Source organism: Saccopteryx leptura, chromosome 3, assembly GCF_036850995.1.
Source record: "Saccopteryx leptura isolate mSacLep1 chromosome 3, mSacLep1_pri_phased_curated, whole genome shotgun sequence".
Taxonomy (NCBI): domain Eukaryota; kingdom Metazoa; phylum Chordata; class Mammalia; order Chiroptera; family Emballonuridae; genus Saccopteryx; species Saccopteryx leptura.
Window position 1 is genome coordinate 111,279,775 of NC_089505.1, and position 6,000 is coordinate 111,285,774.

Below are 6,000 nucleotides of genomic sequence, written 5' to 3' on the forward strand. Positions count from 1 at the left end.
AGGGAATGAACCTAGCCTCTCCTGAGAAGCACCTGCGGCTCCCTTATCACACCTCGAACCAGCTCTGCCCTAAACGCAAAGACAAATGACAGGGCAGTCATGCTCTTGACAATTCCCATAGCAACGCCCAAGCCACTTTCTCTTCCATCTGGTCCCTTGGGTCACAGACTCCCTAAAGGCTGAAGATCCTTTATCTCTTTTGCCAAGTAGACGGCAGTGTATAAACATATTAGAGGGAACAGCTTCATTCTGAATGACAAGAGCCCCGCTCAGTTTTGCTATCTCTATGCTTTCCGACAACTAGAATTTCTTTGAATCATAAGGCCTGTATATACTGCTGTATAGGGAGTCTAAACTCACACCCAAGACAGACTGCCATTAGCCAAAAGAGGAAGACAACCACTGGGCTGCAGCCCATCAGATAGGGGGACCCCAACTCAAAAAAATTGCATTTGCTTGCTAGGGGAAAAGCAAGCTGTTTCACTTTATTAATAGGGGATCTAGAAATTATTTAAATAATAAGTAAGCTTCAAAGCAGCACCTTCTCTTCTAGAATTTATCCTGCAGATAACTAAGATGGGCAAGAACACATGTATACAGATAGTCACTTCTGCTTTGTTTGGAGAACAAAAGACAGAGAATAACCTAAGTACATCAGTAGAGAACTTGTTGAATACATTACAAGATGATGACACAGTGTAGCCCCAAATGATCCAGACCTGCACATACCAAAGTGGAATTATCTCTAAGATAGTAAGTAAATCAAAGCAAACAACAGCACCCTTTCCTCTTTGGGGGATTTTGATTACAGATCCAAGAGGATGCGCAGGGCTGCTGTGTGCCAGGAGACCTTCAAAGCCACCGCCTCACCTGAGCAGGTGGAGGCGAAGGAAATGCTCTTAATTCAGGCCACTTTCTTCCCCACACCACAAGTGCAAGGAAGAATCCTGCGGAGATCTCCACCATTCCAAAGGGCCTGTTTGAAGCCTTGCCTTCTAGCATATCCCTCTCCACACCTAATCCCATTCAGCTCTAGCTCTGCACACCCCTGGAGCTTGGGTGGACAAGGGCACTTCCCTTACCGTTCTGAGGGAGTCCTAGGCTGACTCTCCTTCCTGAGAAGAGGGACTGAGTCTGCTGACCCAGCCTCTGGGGTAAATGCAATCTCAGGGTCTCTTTCTAGATAAGATGTCCAGGGAGCTGGGAAAGCCATCTCTTCCGAGGGGGCTTGCTGTGTAAGACCCAAGGAAGTCTGTCGCTTGCTGAATCAGTGTGGTAGTGTCAGATGGAAGGGCTGTTCTTTTGGGCCATTTGAAAGCTGCAGAAATTATGGGAGTTTTTTAGACTCAGCCACTTCAGTTTATGAAATATTGAAGAAGTTCACCTCCCTCGGCGACTCTGGACAGAAGAAAGGAGAAGGGAGGGAAGCTGCCTTTCTTTCAGGCACTGACTCAGGCAAAACCAGAGGGAAGCCTGACCCAAAGCCAGACAGGGTGCCCCAGACTTCGCAACTAGTCTTGTCCCGTGAGAGTGTGCGCAGGGCTCACTGAATGGAGCTGGTGGATTTCACTAGTCATTGTCTTCTCCCAGCCATCCTATCTCTGCACTATCATTCACTCTGACACCCAAACCAGGAACCTCAGGGTCACCTGCCACCACTGCTCCTCCCTTAACCATCACTTCCAAACACTCCCAGAATCCAGCTGACTTCTCCTCATACAGCCCTATTCTCTGCCCTTCCTCTCCAACTCAACTGCCTCTGCCCTGACCCAGGCCCCCACTAGCCCGTGCTTTGATTATTGCAACAGCCTCCTACAGGGACTACAGACTTGCTCTCTCCCTATTCCATCCTCCACCCACAGCCAGAGGGCTCTTGGGAAGATGTAGGTCTAATGTTTCCTCCACTTAAGCATCTCATCACCAACAGAATTAGTTCAAGCATTTTAGCACTGGTGCCCACTTCTCCAGCATGTCCTAAAGCCAGGTGCCTTCACACCCTGTGCTAGAACTCTGTGGTTCCTAACGTGTGCACACACAGAAGCACACAGCCAGGCCTGTGCCATGCTGCTCCCCTGTCTGGAGTGCTTCATGAGAGCTCAGAAAACTCTATTTACCCCTCGAGACCCAGTTTAAGCTCTAAGGCAGGGGTCCCCAAACTACGGCCCACGGGCCGCATGCAGCCCCCTCAGGCCCCCGCCGCACTTCTGGAAGGGGCACCTCTTTCATTGGTGGTCAGTGAGAGGAGCATAGTTCCCACTGAAATACTGGTCAGTTTGTTGATTTAAATTTACTTGTTCTTTAAATAAAAATAAAAAAAAATTTTTTTTTAATTTAAATTTACTTGTTCTTTATTTTAAATATTGTAATTATTCCCGTTTTGTTTTTTTACTTTAAAATAAGGTATGTGCAGTGTGCATAGGGATTTGTTCATAGTTGTTTTTTTTTATAGTCCGGCCCTCCAACGGTCTGAGGGACAGTGAACTGGCCCTGTAAAACGTTTGGGGACCCCTGCTCTAAGGACTCTCCAAAGTTCTCAATCTTCTCATCTTCCAGGGGAATCAGTCCTTCCTTTGGGTTCCTGCTACATGTTGCAGACCTCTGAGAGACTTGCCAAACTCGATGCAAGTGTTTGTTGGTTAGGAGCCTGCCCTGCGCCTGCTGCCTACCTCTTTGTTTTTCTGTCCCCCAGGACCCCCGGCCTCATACCCAGTACATCTGCAGCAACACATGAGAGCTCATGTGTGTGGAAGTCAGGTTCTGGATTTTGAGCCACTACACACACCAATGTGTGAGATGTTTCTTGCTGATACTAATTCAGACACCAACTAGAGTCACTAACAGGGACACATATGGAAGAAAATCTAAATACTTTTTTTTTGTACCTTAAAATATTTTTTTCCCTCAGCATTCTAATTTCTATTAAAAATTTTTAAAAATATTTTATTTGAGCCAAACTTACACACACACACACACACACACATAAATGTGTGGGTTCTTTTAAAAAGCCAAGTAGAATTATCCAAATGGCTCCTATACAAATCAGGTAAACTCTCCACAGATTTCCTTTTCAGAAAGAATATAATAAAATCCTTTAATTTTGTGATCTCTTACAACACTCCTGATAGCTTAATGGAACACAGTTCTGGTCGCCACTAATTACATCAACTAATTCTGGAAAGTTTTATCCTGCAGTCTTTAACAACAGCTAATACTTGGTGTGTGTTAAATACTCAACCTGCCACATTTTACTTAATCCTCACAACTGTTCTACCAGGGATGGGCTCTGACTGTCCTCATTTCACAGATGAGAAAGCAAAGCATGGATGGAATAAGTAACCTCTCGTGACCGGCAGGGCTGGGATTAGAATCAGATCTAAGTGCAGAGCCAAGTAGGTTCTTAACCACCATAAGGGGCTGCCCTCCCCAAAGATCAAATTAAGGCACAAGGGAGCAAATGCAGGACCCCCTACAACTGGCCTTCTGAGAGGCAGCCTTACCTCTCTAGCGGCTCAAGCAACCTGCACTCCTAGGAAGAGAGGGACACATGTGCCAGGCACCTTCTGTGCCTGGCAGAGAAGCCCAGGGCAATGCAGGGAGCCTGTCACCTGCCACTGGTTGCATACAGCGCTTTCTCAGCAAAGATCCACCACCCCGATGCCAGTCTCTCTTAGAGGCCTGCAAAGGCCTCTGAAGAAGTCTTCAGTCCTTCAGTCTCTCCCCTTCCTTCCTCCTCTGCTGGGACTCAAGGGAGATGGCTCTAAATCTAGATCAAAACAACCTCTGATCAAAACCTTTTCACTGGCTCCCCATAACCCTTGGCACAAAGTCCCAAATTGTTAACGTTGTGTTCTGTTGTCAATCTATACTGCCTCACCATGCACCATTTCAACATTTAGACCGTCATATGGAACAATCAGAGGTTTCTAGAATAAACTGAGTTTACCTGTCTCTAAGTAGAACACCTTGCTTCTTCATTCTCACCTGGCTAAACCTTCGCATCCTCTCACAGCTCCCACATCATCACTCAAACCTTCCCAGGACCGCCTCCCCCCCAGGCTAAGCAGGCAGCTTCCTCCACCCGGCTGACCAGGCTCCCGCAGCCCTGTTCCTGCTGCTACTAGCTTTTTTTAAAACCACATTTCAACCATTTATTTACAACTCAGCCTCCCTTTACTAGACCATAAGCTTCTTTTTTGGGGGAGAGAGAGGAGAAACATCAATTCTTCATTGTGGCACCTTAGTTGTTCATTGAGTGCTTTCTCATATGTGCCTTGACCGGGGGGCTGCAGCGGACCGAGTGACCCCCTGCTCAAGCCAGCGACCTTGGGCTCAAGCTGGTGACCCTTGTTCAAACCAGATGAGCCCGCGCTCAAGCTGGCGACCTCAGGGGTTTCGAAACTGGGTCCTCTGCGTCCCAGTCCAATGCTCTATCCACTGTGTCACCACCTGGTCAGGCTTAAGCTTCTTGAAATAAGAATAATATTGATAGTTAACATTTACTGAACTCTTATTATGTGATAGACATGGTTCTATGTTCTACGTGTATTAACTTTTAAAATCTTCATAACAACTCTATATTAATACCCCTGTTTCAGAGATGAGAACACTAAGACACAGAGAGGTTACACAATGTGCCCAAGGTCACACAGGTAGAAAGCTGTGGAGGCAGAATTTGAAGTCAGGAAATCTGGCTTTGAAGTCCACTCTTAACCACTATAATACAGGGTACTTGTCTTTCTCAGCAAGGATACTGTTGTTGTCATGTGGGTAATGAATGAATGTATGAATGAATGAGAATGAATGAGGGTTATCTCCAAACTTTCTAAATCTAACCCCAAAACAACTGGAACAGTAGGGACATTAGAGTGTTGGAGCAGCTCACAAGTACTGTTTACAAACAAGAATTATTTTGGTCTTAGTTTTATATATTCTATTCTTCCTTATCTCATGAAAGTTAAACCAAGAGGGAAAGGTGCCCAGCCCAGAGTGACTACCCTCCTCCCCACTGCTCTCAAAACCAAGCATGCCTACCAGTTTCTTCCTGTGACTTAAAACTGAGCAAAGTCTATCCTGCCACAGAAGGCAGCTGTCATCTCTTCCTTCCGCCAACAAACGGGTATCAAACCAAGGGAATGGGGGGGGGGGGCCGAGAACCCTGCATCGGGAATCCCAACGCCCCAACCTACTGACGGGAAGGTGAGGCCAAGTGGCGTGGGAATGGGCGGGCCTGACCTGGCAAGACAGGTGAAACAGTGACCGCAGCAGCAGGCTCTCTCCTTGGAAAAGGCCGACCAAAACGTAGCCCTGGCAAGCAGGTAGCTCTGACCAGTACCTGAACGCCGCCCGGGAGGCGAAAATTCCCCAGCAGAGATGATGCCCATGCCAATGGGTGAGGACTCCTGGAAGAATCCTTAGCTGGCCCTCCCTTGGGACTCGTTCTAACTTTCAAGTCACTCTCGGATCAAGAGGGAAGCATGGAGAGGCAGCGGGGTCTCTTGGGGAACACCTGGCAGTTTCAAACGCCGGTGCCTTCACTTACTTGCGGAGTGACTCCGGGCAAGGCTGACAGTGCTCCCCTCCCAGGGCTTCCGCGAGACTGAGGCTCCCCGCGGCCCCTCGCCCCCCGCAAGCAGCAGCTCCTGCCCCCGCCGACGGGAACCGCAGACCCCAGCAGAAGAGGGGGCATTCACGGTTGCAATTTCTATCACAGCCGGACGGCTTCGGCTGTCACCACGGTCCCATTGCCACAGCCGCTAAGGCCCGCCCAAATAACCCGCACCCCCCGCCCGGCTCCCCGTTCCCGGACCCCCCGCCCTCACCTTCCCCCGGTGCTCAGTGCTGCTCGCCCATAGTCCGTAGCCCGGAGCCGGACTGCTCGGAGCTCCGTCCCGGGAGGCCCGGGCCGGGGCGGGGGCGTGGGAGCCGCTCACCGCCACCTCCCAGCGCAGGCACCCGAGCTGCCACCGCCGCCGCCGCCTCCCTCCATAGCTGCGGCGCCGC

The 6,000-nt window shown here is 49.2% G+C and overlaps 1 protein-coding gene across 2 annotated transcripts in view; it reads right to left on the minus strand.

The window, feature by feature from the left end:
* STK40 (serine/threonine kinase 40) overlaps positions 1-6,000 on the minus strand; it is a 42,741-nt gene extending 36,741 nt beyond the window's left edge. The window contains exon 1 of one of the 2 annotated variants that reach the window (XM_066375868.1): positions 5,820-6,000. The gene's annotated coding sequence lies outside the window, so the exon portion shown is untranslated. Of the gene's footprint in view, positions 1-5,539; positions 5,621-5,819 lie in introns of those variants that run through there. The other variant, XM_066375869.1, reaches the window with a different exon arrangement.